We start from the raw sequence: 15,453 nt of genomic DNA on the forward strand, positions 1-15,453 counted from the left end.
AACTAAACCACACTGCTAACAATGCACAAAAAGCTACACTACCTCCAAAGATTACACGCTGCCAATAGTCACGAGATGTAAGAACAAGCCTACTGACAGACCCATCGTGCTTTAACCACATGGAAGGGAGTGACATGTGGAGCACACATAGAGGAAATCCTGTTCATGAAGGCACCTGTGCTGAGGCAGATGCAGGTACATGCTACTTCAAGGGGTGGGGTTTCAGTGTGATATCAAGAATTGGGTACACATATCCGCACGTGTGTACACCAAAACTAGGACACTATAGGAAAATACCTGGACCAGCATTGTACAAGTCCAACTTCAAAGCCATATACATAGATTCCACTTTCATGGCACATCACACAACAGCACAATGCTTGCAGATGTGCAAAGCCCTCAATAAAAGGTGCATGCACTGGACACATCAGAGCTGTATGATAGACACAAAAGGGTTTAGTGATCAAGGGATCTGTCATGGCTATGTGACACACATTGTATGAGACGATACGAGCATATCAGACACATACAATAAGCCTGCCCCCAATTCAAATCCCATAGTAATCAGTGTACATGGGCTTAAGAAGCTGTTTCTATGCAGAGAAGCATGAATTGACACTATCATATGTTGTCCAAGGAAATAGGGAGTGGGCACAGTGTCACACTTGCAGTGCAAAAGGGAATCAATACCAGGACAGAAGTCCAGTTTTTCAGTGAGATAACATACACAGGCACCCTTCTCGGCAGGATGAGCAGACAGACCTACACATTATACCATGTCCTAATAATCACGCGCATCAGAGTACATTACGTGGTCCACTGACATTTTACAATGGGTGCCTATGTCCAAATCTGAGGGGCATAGCGACTCATTACCTGGCTTCAGTGCAACAGTTCAACAAGGCCAGACATATGTGCAAACAGTGTAAGAGCACAAATGAGGGTCAACCCAAACACATGACATACTAACAACCCTCCTGCTGTCATGCATCCACATGTGACTACACTCTACAGACATTTTCACCTAGCCATGTGAATCCAACGCAAGCTGGGTCAGGGAACACTCAATTCACACTCACCACATTTTCTCATGACTCCAAAGCTTTCACTTGACATGGATACATGCCCATTCAACCAATCAGTCATATAAACGTAATGCACAAAAAAGGGCTTGGCAGACAGCATCTGCCAAACTGGGCTTAAGCCCAGCCTAACTAAAGTTGAGATAAGTAGAGGTACATGGAGAGTGTGCACATAGTGTACTTACCTGCTTCTCTGGTGCACCATAGAGCTGTCCATACTTGGGTGATTTTGTCCTAGTCAGACCCATCCCCAGCAGCCTCATGCTGCTGGCCCACACCATCCCGCCCACGCACTCTACCTGGACGTGCCTGTGCACTTGGCACAGTTTGGCCCCTACCACTGGGTCCAGGTCCATCATTGTCCAAGGTGTCTAGATGGTACCTGGACTGCGGGGCACAAGATGGTGGACTCTGTCCTCGGGACACAGGTTTGGGGGGGAATGGTTGCCTGAGATGTTGTCACAATGGGGCTGGGAGGAGTTGATGTGGTCAGGGTGAGGCTGACCAGTGTCGTCTGACCAGGTTTCCCTGATGGACCAGCGCTGTCCTCAATGTCCACACATCCAGGAGTTGTATCCTCACTGAGGGCTTCATCAATGAGGGAGTGGCAGTCTCTTGCGGGATCCCCATATTCCAGTGGCAGATAGATCTGTTGAAGTGAGAGACAGTATGTTACAGGTTGTATTGTGACATGTACCTCCAACAGTTATAGTGACATTTCCTTAAGTTCAAGTACACGTTGGCTTTGCATATTTTCCCTTTATGTGAGAAGCACACCTTCTATCAGCTATATGGACCTGACCATTCTATTTCAAGACACCTTGCTACAGGTTATGTGAGTATCTTGGGAATTGGATGACTGTTCATGGACTTCTATCATTTTGGCAGTGCAGTAAAAACAGGGCCTGGGCATGATATGGCTTAGGTCACCGTGGGACCTAGTAGACTGTCATGCATGCAGACCCAGAACCACGTAGTTGCATATGTTAGTTGTCAACAAGTTGTAAGTGTATCGTAAATTTGTATACTGCCACATGCATTTCGATGAGGCATCTTGGTACCTTTGTTTGTCTTTCCTTGATTTTGCACACATGTTGGGGTGTCCTTCTTGTCCACACTATTTACATTTTGTCTTAGCAGCTCACGATGGATCTAGTTGATTTTGCACATCACAGAGTGTAGCATGATCTGTTTCTTGCTCCCTCCCAGGTGTGTAAACTGTATTGGTGAGTTAACAGCCAGCAGCACAATGTCATGTGGACAGAGTCCTGGTTATTGTTGTCAGAGGGACTGTTCCTCCTGGGATTTACAGTAATGTTATACCAAGTACTACAAACAGCATACATAAGTCATCCTGTTGGGTGAGTTGATTTTCATTGCGAGTTGATTTCAGAGGATGTTTGAACATATGCACAGTGGGCAGGTGTTTTGCATTGGGTAGACAATGCCTGCAGGCCTTTAGCGTTGCTGTCATAGGCTGTCCTCCCCACACACTATACAGTTGAAATCCCCTAAGGTGAGTACAGTTGAATAGCTGAGTAGAGGTGCAACGGTCATAGTACCAGAGTACACTGTATTCACAAAGTGTAGTGAGGGTCCCAGTGGCTGCTGGCCTTTTCATTGTTGTCATTGCCTGTCCTACCCACACACTATACATTGGAAATCCCCTCAGGTGAGTACAGTTGAATGGCTGATTAGAGGGAGAATGGTCATAGTAGGAGAGAACACAGTTATGGCTGATTGGAGTGACATTACCAGTGCCTGTCCTCCCCATGCACTTTACATTGGAAATCCCCTCAGGTGAGTACAGTTGAATGGCTGATTAGAGGATGAAAGCTCCAAGTAGGAGAGAACACAGTGGTGGCTGAGTGGGGTGACATTACCAGTGCCTGCTGGCCTTATCATTGCAGTCATTGCCTGTCCTCCCCTCACACTATGCATTAGAAATTCCTTCAGGTGAGAACAGTTGAATAGCTCAGTAGAGGTACAATTGTCATAATACCAGAGTACACTGTACTGGCATAGTGTAGTGAGGGTCCCAGTGCCCACTAGCTTTATCATTGCTGTCATTGCCTGTCCTCCCCACACACTGTACATTGGAAATCCTGCCAGGTGAGTACAGTTGAATGGCTGATTAGAGGGAGAAGGGTCCTAGTTGGAGAGAACACATTACCAGTGCATGCTGGCCTTAGCATTGCTGTATGTCTTTGCCCTACCCACACACTATACATTCAAATGCTCAGCAGATCAGGTCGGTACACTCCAATGTGGAGTTGTCAAAAGAGACAGTTTTCAGTAGGATACACTGTTCTGTTCTTAGTTATAGTGAAACAGTGCATGCTGGGACTTGTAGTGCTGTCAATCCCTGAGGTACAACCAGTGTACAGAGATGTTGTTCCCCCAGATGTGTGAGTACTTGACATGCTGGAGGCCAGAGATGGATCTATGGACAGGTGGACACTGGGCTGTTGAGTGGGGTGGGATTGTGGGTGGGTAAAGGTGATCAGTGAGCATGCATGCCAATACATTTTGGTGAGCTAATTGTGTAGTTGTGACTTATCTGACTCCACTCCCCCAGGTATTCCTGTCAAGCCCTCAGGATGGCCATGACCTTCTCCTCCCATGATGTGAACAGTGGGGAGGAGGTGGGGGACCACCATCAGTCTTTTGTACCACCAGTCGGTACCTGGTGGCCATGGAACTGACCTTCCCCCTGAGGTCGTTCCACCTCTTCCTGATGTCATCCCTTGTGTGTGGATAGCTGCCTACATAATTCACCCTGTCAACTATTCTTTGCCACATTTCCATGTTCCTAGTGAAAGTAGTCTGCTGGACTTTGGCTCCAAATATGTGTGACTATACTCTAATGATTTCATCCCCCATAACCCTTAACTGCTCATCTGTTAATTGTGGATGTTTTTGTGGTGACATGGTGATAGAAAAAAAGGTGGGGCACTAAGAAAAAAATTGTAGGTGCTCTGTGATTAGCGGGTGACGTGCAGTGAATGTTGTGATAGAGTGCAAATATGTGTTTTGGGGGGGTGTAGTGAAGATGTGAAATGTGTGGCTTCTGTGAGGTATAGTGGTGCCTATTATATTCTTTGCAATGCTGTTGCTGTGTTTGGCATTGTAGATGCAAAGGATTGTGGTTTGTGAAGAGGTGTATCGGGTGTGTGAATGTGCGTCAGCTGTGTTGTTTTCTAATCTATCCAATGTGGTGTTGTGTATTGCTGGGGAGATCACCGACCGCCGCAGTTTGCACCGTCACTGGAAGACCACCATGACAAGACTGCCATGGCGAGTTTCGACGTGTAATAGGTTCGGTAATTGGTTGGCAGGCTGGTGGTACTGGTGATCAGACCGCCTCTTTCCCGCCCTCCAGAGTCCTGGCAGTGTCAGGATTTTGGCTGGATTGTGGATAGACTAGTTAAGAGCCTTATTGCTGTAAGCAAGAAATCAGCTGGGGCCCATATGACTCCCATTGGCTGGCAGAGTTTACTAAATGAGTGGTGAAGAAGACTGGACTGCAAAAAGCATGTTGTAAGGCGTTGGCACACAATGTGGGAGGACCACATTCCTTAAGTGCCCCAAAAGAGAACCACTGTTAGACCTCCTTAGACAGGTCTGTTTGTGATAGGCCAAAGTCACTGGCCACATATTGAGGATCGTATTGATGCCCCCATATGTATTTAGCTACGCCTTTGCTGTTAAATGTTGAGAAACACAACCTGGTATGATTGTTAAATACTGCCTCACGCATTGCACATGAGGTTTTAGCCATAACAGAAAGCTCAGACAAAACATTTCCGTCTCGACCAACTGTGGTGCCCAAAGGTAGCTAAATCATTGGCAAAAATGTGCTTCTATACACACACACAACTGGAGTATTTCCACAATATATATACTTGTGCTTTTTAGTTTTCTTTTCAATTATTTTTTACAATGACTCATTTGCTGTGGTAATATGGATGGTTGAGAGAGCGAAAGCAAAAGTGATGTATACATGTCCATGCTTAGCAAAACATTTATTATAATGTTAATACTAAACTGTCAACAACTTATTTAAGTAAACATGTTGTTTATGAAAACTTTCTTTGAAGCTTCACAGTAAAAATGGAGGCATGTTTGTAATATAGAATGTTAAAAAAACATGAAAACCCTTACACTGAACATTCCAAAATCCTGCATTGTTCAAGATGTAAGTTATGACTCTCCGTCATTAATACAAATCAGGCTTGTTTCAAAATGCGCTCACAACGTGCAAGTCGCTGTCCTCCACCTTCAAAACACCTCCCAAGGAGAGAGACAACTTTGATTAAGGTGGTTTAACCAAGAAGTAGCTTTTTATTCACACAGTATCAGCAAGGGATAAAACTAATAGCTAGGTAGACATTGTTTAAGTGAATATAGGACACCAGATCAGCAACAGCTCACAGATTGTACAAGCAAAACAACAATTATCTCCACTTTGCCATTACAGTACACATCTCCAGAATGCACTGTGCAAGGAGGCCCTTTTTTCCTTTTACATCACCCACGTCCTCCATCAAGAGCATCAGAGAGATTATTTGACAAGCATACATTAGTGACAATTTCCCCTCCATCACACAGAGCATTGGGCAATACCCTCTGTTGCATAACAACACATACTCCAGGGCACCACATAGTGCTCTGTCCCTGCCAGGGTACCGGTCACCAGGTAAAGCCCCCAAAATGCTCAACTCCAGATATCAGGGGTTAGGGCAGAAAGGTCTAGGATCACCAGCAGGTAAATCAGTCCCAATTTCTTGGGTAGCACCCTTTTCTGCTGCTAAAATTCTGTCTTTTACCTGGAGTATATCGGTGAGTGTTTGCTGCTTCAGTGTGCTGGATATATTGGCACTCATGGAGAGAAAAGAGGCCAATCCCTCGCCTCCCGTTGCCATGAATGCCCCCATCCTGGGCACCTCCCGATGACCTCAGAACCTTCATAACACCAACAATGGACTCCTCACTCTGGCTCCTGCCTGTGGTTTGACTAATGGTGCCCCTTCCACTATTTGCAAGAGGCACTTGGCTATATTGTGCTCAAAATGTGCAAGTGGCTGTCCGCCATCCTTGAAATAACCTCCAAGGAGAGAGAAAACTTTGATTACGGTGGTTCAACCAAGACACAGCCTTTTATTTACACAGTATCAACAAGGAATAAAACTCATAGTTAAGTAGAAATTGGTTATGCAAATACAGGACAGCAGATCAGCAACAGCTCACAGATTGTACAAGCAAAACAACAATTGTCACCACTTTGCCAATACAGGGCAAATCTCGGGAATGCATTGTGCCAGAAGGCCCCCTTTTCCTTATACATCACCCACGTTTGCCACACAATGGCATCACAGAGATTATTGGCATGCATACATTAGTGACAACTTCCCCTCCATCACACAAAGAGTTGACCAATACCCTAATTCCATACCAGCATGTACACAAGGGCACAGCATGGCGCTCTGTCTAACCTTCATAACACCAACAACAGAAGACTCCTCACTCTGGCTGCTGCCCGTGTTGCGACTAATGACTCCTTTCTGCTATTTGCGGGCGGCACCTGGTCATAGGTTCAGTGTGTCTGTAAACTGGCATTAGGGTATGGCTGTATGTACATTAGAATCTGCAGACCATATAAAGTCAGTTTAGGTTTATTAGAGGCCAGAGAAGATCGGGCGCTGGAGGGCAGCCTGGTCCAGCCATGCTTACCGAAAGATTAACAAAAGCAGCTGCACTCGTGCAAGAAGCATGGCCATCAAACTTCACATCCACATGTGCGAGCACAGTATATATCTGCACTTGCAGAGGATAAAACATGCATCTGCATGGATGGTTGTACAGAAGAGAACCTAAAAAGTACTCCCTTGTATCCAGTCTGCAGTCAAACTCAATAGACATTCATCTTACTTTGTTTTGAAGTATTGGTTTGGATCTAAATTAATCTACTGTCTTCTGCTCAGGATATTTTGGGTGCAACCCCGTCTAGTCGAAGATTGAGAACTCCCACCCTACATTTTTTTGGTAATCCATTTCAATTCTCACTTTTTCCAATTACTGAGCAACTAGTTTTCCGTAAAACCAACTTTGATCCTGGTCATTTTGCAAAGCACAAATTCAATATAACTCCAACTGTGGAAATATCTAATTTTACTTGCCCATAAAGGGGCAAAGGACAGCAAAGCTGTCACTTATGTATGCCAAGATTCCTTCCTTCTCACATCTTTGTGCGTTCTCTGCTGCAATGTATCTCAACACGAAATAACCTATTTTTCATTAGTGGTTTTTAAAATGTCACAGTTTCACTCGTAAAGTCTAAGATTTTAAAAATACTGAAATGACTATGCTGCATTTAAATCTCAGGTCAGTAAGGATATTATATAAAACATAGGTCTTTCTAAGGAAATAAAGGTCCTGATAACCCTGGTTCATGTGTTATACAGTGCGTGTCTTAGTAAGCCAAGATTAACCCTTTTCCAGAAGCAGGGAAGTCAGGTCTGCATAAAGACTGACATTCAGATCCTGCAGAATCTCTGCTCAGCTCAGCGGCAGAGGATCCGAAAGTTAGAAAGGCTGCAAGAAGTCCCACTGCTCCAGGAGATAAGAATAGTGTGACAGTTCATTTGGGTTAAAGCGGCAGAATTTCTGCTCCCATCGCCTATGCTCCCAGAAGATGGATCAGTCAATCAATACGTGTATTTTTTTGAGTGACAAGACAACACAATGGGTGGCAAGGCTCTTAAAGTCCCTCTTAAAATCCACTGATTGCTGGTATATCCTTACGTCTCAGGAATGTACAACAATAATGAGAAAACCATACTTGGGAAGGATTTTCCCACAACGTCAGCTTTTTTCTGACACTTTTAGAAACCGCTAATAGTTTCTTATAAGAAGATTATAGTGCAATGGTTAAAAAATACGGTATAAATACATTTTCAGATAGATGGGGTGGTTCTATAGAGAGGTGTATGCACAATTTTCAGAGTACTTTCTTCTAATTACGTGCAGTTGGGGACGATTTAGAAAGATGACACATAGTTCTAAGAGCAGAATTTAGAAACATTTATAAATTTCAGCTTTTTTTTTGACGTTCTACAGAGAAGTGCATTGCAGTACTCAACTATCGAGCTAACAATGGCTCCAGAAAAGATAACCTTCACCTGACCAGTCAATAAGTATGAGCTTTATGAGCTTTTGGGGAGAACCATTAGATGGCAGTTTGAGGTGCCAGTAATGTGGTTGACATAATTATTCAGATAGAGCAGGCAATTCCCAGCCTTATAGGTGTACTGATGAAAGAATCGAGATTTTATTAAAGACAAAGGCCCTCATTACAACCCCAGTGGTAAATGCCACCTACCGCCGTGCTGACGGCTGCCAACTTAGCGTGACCACAGTGGTAATCCGCTACGGGTATTATGACCCACACTAAGAAATCTGCCACTATACAGACACCCACACAAGTCCGCCAGACCAAAGGTCTGTGATAAACTGGCGTTACCAAAACCCACACCGTTACGCCAACAGGAATACGCCCACAGTATCACGACCCACGAATCACCGCGGTGGTCTTTCAACCGCGGTAAACCATTGGTGGTACACACCGCTGTGCTCAAAATACACACACACTTACAAAACTACACCACATTGGACAATTCAAACCACACATACCTGACACACATACACACACCATACCAACACACACAATCCAATATAAAACACCCACCCACATTACCCACAACCCCTTACAGTGAAAAAAAGATCGCAAGCAGAGAGAGACAAGCCAGGGGCACCCACTCAATCATAGGCACAAAACATCACCTATACACCATCCACTCACCTCACAACACATCACCCCACACATCCTCACACATATCACTCACACCACATCCATGGCACCCCTCAGACGAGAAGCTAAGGGTCATGGTGGAGGAAATCATCTGGGTAGAGCCAAAGCTATTCGGATCACAGGTGCAGCAGACGTCCATTGCTAGGAAGATGGAGCTATGGCGGAGAATCGTGGACAGGGTCAATGCCGTGGGACAGCACCCCAGAACAAGGGATGACATCAGGAAGAGGTGAACGACCTACAGGGGAAGGTACGTTCCGTGGTTGCAAGACACCAGGTAGCCGTACAGAGGACTGGCAGTGGACCCCTACCTCCTCCCCCACAACTAACAACATGGGAGAAGCAAGTCTTGACAACAATGCATCCAGAGAGCCTTGCAGGAGTAGCAGGAGGACTGGACTCTGGTAAGTCAAACCTTTACCACTATCACCCCCCAAACTGCATGCCATCACATACCTCCACTCTCACCCTCACTCCCATCACTCCACCACCTCACACATACCCCACTATCACAATCCATCAATCCCAATACCAAGCCCTGCATGCCACAACAACCCATGGACCCCCAATCACAGACCTGCATGGACACCCATCTCCACAGCATGCCCAGTAGAGAGAATCACCCAGCCCACAAAATCACCACACAACAGGGCTAAGCTGACAGGGAAATCACAATTATACAGAGGCTCCCCCATCAGGAAACACCACCTCAGCACCCAACCAGTGTGTCCACCACTACAGGGACCCCAGGCAACCCCACAAACCCAGGACGATCAGGGACCTGGCGTCAGTGGCAGACAAACAGGTGAGTACACTGTGAGCATGATGTGTGAGCCATGAATGTATGGATTGTTGTGTGTGTAAGCCACATGTAGGTGGGGCAGAGGCGCCCTGGCCAGAGTGCTGCATGTATGGTGGTCAATGTATGTGCATCAGGGGTTGGGAGGGATCTGGTGGGCCATGAGTGTGACGGTCTGGAGAGTTCCCTTTCCTGCTGTCTTTTCCATGCAGGTCAGCACCCACCAGAAAAGGGGGATTTTACATGCCATCGCCAAGGAGGTGTGGACCTTGTGGGTCTTTGACAGGCGAAGCACCCACTGCCGCAAACGGTGGGAGGACCTGCGCCGCTGGGCAAAGAAGACATTGGAGGCCCAGCTGGGGCTTGCTTCACAACGAGGAAGGGGTGCCCGTCGCACAATGATCCCCCTGATGTTCCTTACCATGGCGGTGGCCTCTCCGGAGTTGGATGGGCGCTTGAAGGCATCACAGCAGCCAGAAGAGGGTGAGTACAGATTCTGAATCCTGACTTTGCGCGCGTTAAGGGTTACCTGGGTGGGGAATGTAGGCTGTGGGTGCCCCTAGGCCAGGGTGAAGATGGCAGGGTAGGTCCCTTGTTGGGCAGGCTCTGAAGCACTCATACCCCAATGGTGTTAGTGGGCATCTACTAATGGGCAGGGTCCTGTGGGTTGCTGGCATTGACCAAGTGTATCCTCTGTCTCTCCCCCCACTTTTTGTTTTTTCACCCTGTCCTTGTGTGCAGTAGCATCAACTGGCGGAGGAGCAGAGGCACCGGCGATGGAGGGAGCTGCATCCCACATGGGCCTGGAGGCTGAATCCACTGACGGTGAGGGCACCAGTGGATCGGAGGGTGAGGGGAGGAAAACGACGGGGACAAGAGGGGAGACCACAAACAGCAACTCCTCCTCCGATGGAAGCTCCCTGGCAGTGGCGGACACCTCTGTGCCCACCCCAACAACAGGTACAGCTGCCACCCCCCTCCACCAGCACTGCCCTCCCAGCAGCCCCTCAGCGTGTTTCCCGTGCCCGCTCACCCAGGAGGTTGGGCATCACCTTTGCCCCAGGCACCTCAGGCCCTGCCCCAGTCAGCCCTGCTGCCCTCAGTGAGGAGGCTATTGACCTCCTGAGATCCCTCACTGTTGGGCAGTCAACCATTCTGAATGCCATCCAAGGTGTCGAGAGGCATTTGCAACAAACAAATGCATACCTGGAGGGCATTTACTCTGGTGTGGCGGCCCAACAGAGAGTATTTCAGGCTCTGGCGTCCTCCCTGATGGCAGCCCTTGTCCCAATCTCTAGCCTCTCCCCTCCAACCTCCTCTATCCAGTGCCAATCCCCTCAACCCCAGCCTATCCCAGCACACCTTCTGACCAGCATTCACCCAAATCAACACACAAAAGTAGCTCAGGCAAACACAAGCACCACATTTCAAAGGCACTCACACAAGCACCATCCCCATGCAGACACACCAACATCCACTGCCTCCACTGTGTTCCCCTCCTCCTCGTCATCCACCTCCCTCCCAGTAGCGTCTCCACTCACAACTGCATGCACTACATCCTCCTCCACTACCTCCATCACTAGCATGCCCATCACAACACGCCCATCACAACACACCCCTCACTGGCAGTCACCACCCCCAAATCCATGCTCACGTCCCCTGTGTCCTCTCCCAGTGTGTCTGTGACCGCTCCTCCCAAAGTACACAAACGCAAGCACCCACCCACCCACCAGCCATCCACCTCACAACAGCATCCAGCCCATACACCTGCACCCAAACACAACAGACACCTCCTATAACCACTCCCTCTTCCTACACTCCCAAACCCTCTCCCTCTTCCCACCCCAGTGTCTCTAAGAAGCTTTTCCTGGCAAACATTGACCTCTTCCCTACCCCTGCCCCCATCCTTCCCCTTGGGCAAGGGTGTCCAGAACCTAGCCCAGCACCTCTGCCACCAAGTCGACGTCCGCTGTGGTTCCTGCAGCTAACAGAAGCTCAAAGGGGGCACCCGTCAGCCCAGCAAGTGTGCCACCAACACCTGCCAAGGACAAAACCATTCTGCCACCTGCCAAGGTGAAGAGGGGGACAGCATGCAGCAAGGGGAAGGAGCAACAACCACCCAGCAAGGCCACCTCAAAGATTCCAGCTGTCAGACCCAAGGTGACACCACCATCTGCCAAGGTGAGGAAGGGGCACAAAACATCAGGCAAAGCACTTCAGCCATCGGAGGCTGCAGGTGAAGGCCTGGTGGCTACCAGCACAACCTCCAGCACCGCCACCTGCACCACTGCCAGCACTGCCATCAGCACCCCCACTAGCACCGCCACAAGCACCTCCACCTTCACCACCACCTACATCGCCGCAAGCACCACTACTGTCAGCAGCAGCAGCAGCCCCAGTGGGCAGCCGTCCGAGGCTGCAGGGGAAGGGCTGGAGCCTCCCCCCACCACTGGCAGCACCAGCACCTGCACCACGGCCAGCACCACCACCTGTACTGCTGTTAGCACCGCCACCTGCACCGCCGCTAGCACCGCCACGGGCATTGCCGCAATCACCGCCACCTGCACCGATGACAGTAGCACCACTACCAGCAGCAGCAGCCCCAGTGGGCAGCCGTCCGAGATTGCAGGAGAAGGGCTGGAGCCTCCCACCACCACTGGCAGCACCCCCACCAGCACCGGCACTACAACCAGTTTGCAGCCTTGGCTGCCGCAGGTTGGAGTCTAGCCCTGCCTCCATGGACTATTATGCAACCTGGTCCCTGCAGATCTCGTGCCTCAGACACCCAGGTGAGGGACTGTGAACTGCCACACCCCAAGTGTTGCATCACTGGGCACAAGGCCCCCTCCAGAACCAGTGGAGATCTGCATCCACTCACCCAATCCTTGGCAGGATGAATCACACTGGGCACAAAGCCCTCTCCAGAACCAGTGGAGAAAGGCATCTACTCACCCAATCCTTGGCAGGATGAAGTACACTGGCCACAAAGCCCCATCCAGAACCAGTGGAGAAAGGCATCCACTCACCCTATCCTTGGCAGAATGAAGCACACTGGGCATAAAGCCCCCTCCAGAACCGGTGGAGATGTGCATCGACTCAGCCTATCCTTGGCAGGATGATGCACACTGGGCACAAGGCCCCCTCCAGAACCAGTAGAGAAAGGCATCCACTCACCCTATCCTTGGCAGGATGAAGCACACTGGGCGCAAAGCCCCCTCCAGAACCAGTGGAGAAAGGCATCCACTCACCCTATCCTTGGCAGGATGAAGCACACTGGGCACAAAGCCCCCTCCAGAACCAGTGGAGATATGCATCCACTCACCAAACCTTGGCAGGATGAAGCACACTGGGCACACATCCCCCTCCAGAACCAGTGGAGAAAGGCACCCACTAGAGAGACTGTGGCTTTGCACTCCCTAGGACCAAGCAGTGGGCAAACCACCCACTTGAGAGACTTGAGAGACTGTGGATTTGCACCCTCCAGGAGCAAGCAGTGGGCAAACCACCCACTTGAGAGATTTGAGAGACTGTGGCTTTGCACTCCCCAGGACCAAGCAGTGGGCATGGAGCCCACTCGAGGAGCAGTGGAGCTATTACATCTTCCAGATGAGGTGCCCCCCCTTCCCCATCCCCTTGAGGTGTCTGTGTGTGTTCGACCTGATGCCCCTGCAGTGTTCTCTCCGTATTGAGGCAGGAGTCAAGTGTGGGTTTGGCCCATGATTTTTGGCCTAGTGGCCCACGGACATTTTGAATGGACAATGTACCACCTTAAGTACATATTGTATATTTTTGTAAATACTGTTTTTCTATTTATTACGTATATCTGCCTATTTCTAAAATATTACTGATTTAACTCTATTCCTTTTGTTCTTGCATTCTTCCAGGGGGTTACAGGGTGTAAATGTAATGTTGATGCATGTGTTTGTGTGTATGGTGTTGTAGGTGGGGGTGTTGCATGTTGCACGTGTGTCACTCTCTTTTTCCTTGCCCCCTCCCCTGTGTACTAGGTGCAGTACTCACCATGGTCATCGCCGCTGCCTTTCGTATTCCTGGTAGATGAGGAGGTAGACCAGCATGGGCAGGACCTGCAGCTCGGGCTTCATAGTGTCCTGGTTCTTCATTTGTGTCAAGCAGTGAGTGGTTTCTCTTCCAAGTCCAGTTTCCGCCGTGCTTTGATGGCATTGGTACCGCCACGGAAAATCTGGTGGATAAGGGGTTATGACGGGATGGGTGGTACATTGTCTTCTGCCTGTCTGTTGGAAGTTTCCGCCGCGTGGTTGTTGATACCGCCATGGCGGTCAGAGTATTAAAGTGGCTGTCTGTGTTGGCGGTTTCTGCCATGGTCGTGATGCCATTTTTTTACCGCCAGCCTGTTGGCGGTATATCCACCGCTTTAACACCGACCGCCAGGGTTGTAATGAGGGCCAAAATCTTTTGACTCACCTTGTTGTCTAGTATGAATCCTAAATACTTGCTGGAACTAATATTGATTTGTCTGTGTTTATTATGAAACCCAGTTCCTGACATAAATCCATCACCACTTTCAACTGTTCTTGTAATTCATTCACATCCTGATTCATAATAAGTAAATCGTCTAAATAATAATCATTCTTATTCCTCTTTCCCTTAAGTAACCCACCATTGATCTCCGAACTTCTGTGAAACACTAGGAGCTGATGTCACATCGAATGGTAGGCAAATAACCTGGTACAGCTACCCCTTCCAGGTATTCTTGAGATCCAATTTGTCCATCCAATCCAGATCCTGAAGTATGTCCCTCAACAGATGTATCCCCTCCATCTTGAAATGATGGAACATCACAAATTGATTCAAGTATTGCAAGTATATCACAAGCCTCCATCTCTTCTCCTTCTTTTCTACCAGGAACAAAGTACTCACATAACCTTTGCTTTACTCTTCTATTTTCTCTATCACATTCTTTTATAGCATATACCTCATCTCTTCTAGTATAATGTTCTCCAATTCTTTTTGAAACATTAATTTTTTGGCTCTTGCAACTGGAAATGTTCCTGATCAAAATCTACATGGTAACCTCCTCCTATTTGTAAGACCCATGCATCTTGAGTAATCATTTCCCTTTTTTTTTTTAAAATGTCAACACTCCTCCCACTCTTCAAGGGATAAAAGTTGTGGAAATCGTCATACTCACCTTGTACTTGATTTTGGTTATTATTCTGTCCGCTACCTCAACTTGCTCTACCATGGCCTTTCCCTTTCTGGAGATAGAACTGAGATCCATATTGGTTTCCTCTGAAAGAACCATACACCTGGTTTCCTGAGTGGTGGAATTGATAAATAAATCACATTGTTTTGAGTTTATATGCATTAATACAGTTTTACGTCTTTCACTTAAAAATCCAGCGTTAGCATTCCCTAGAAAACATACAAGGGCTGATTACGAATTTGTTGATCCTAGGGCCGCCATATTGGTGGCGGCGGTCGGACCACAAACAGCCTGGTGGAGCAGACCACCATATTATGAGTTTGGCGGTGGTACACCCAGAAGACCGCCAGCGGTCCACCGGCACCGCCAGCAAGGCCGGAACACCAGTGTCTCTAAGTTACTGTAATTCTTTAATTTGGGAGAGTACCAGCACTTCTCAGTAGTAAACAAGAACTTTTGTATAGAGAGTATCTAAACTTCAGTACCAATTATAGCATTTTGTGTCAGTTGTATGTAA

The sequence above is a fragment of the Pleurodeles waltl genome, chromosome 2_1 (genome assembly GCF_031143425.1).
Source record: "Pleurodeles waltl isolate 20211129_DDA chromosome 2_1, aPleWal1.hap1.20221129, whole genome shotgun sequence".
In the NCBI taxonomy this organism is placed as follows: Eukaryota; Metazoa; Chordata; class Amphibia; order Caudata; family Salamandridae; genus Pleurodeles; species Pleurodeles waltl.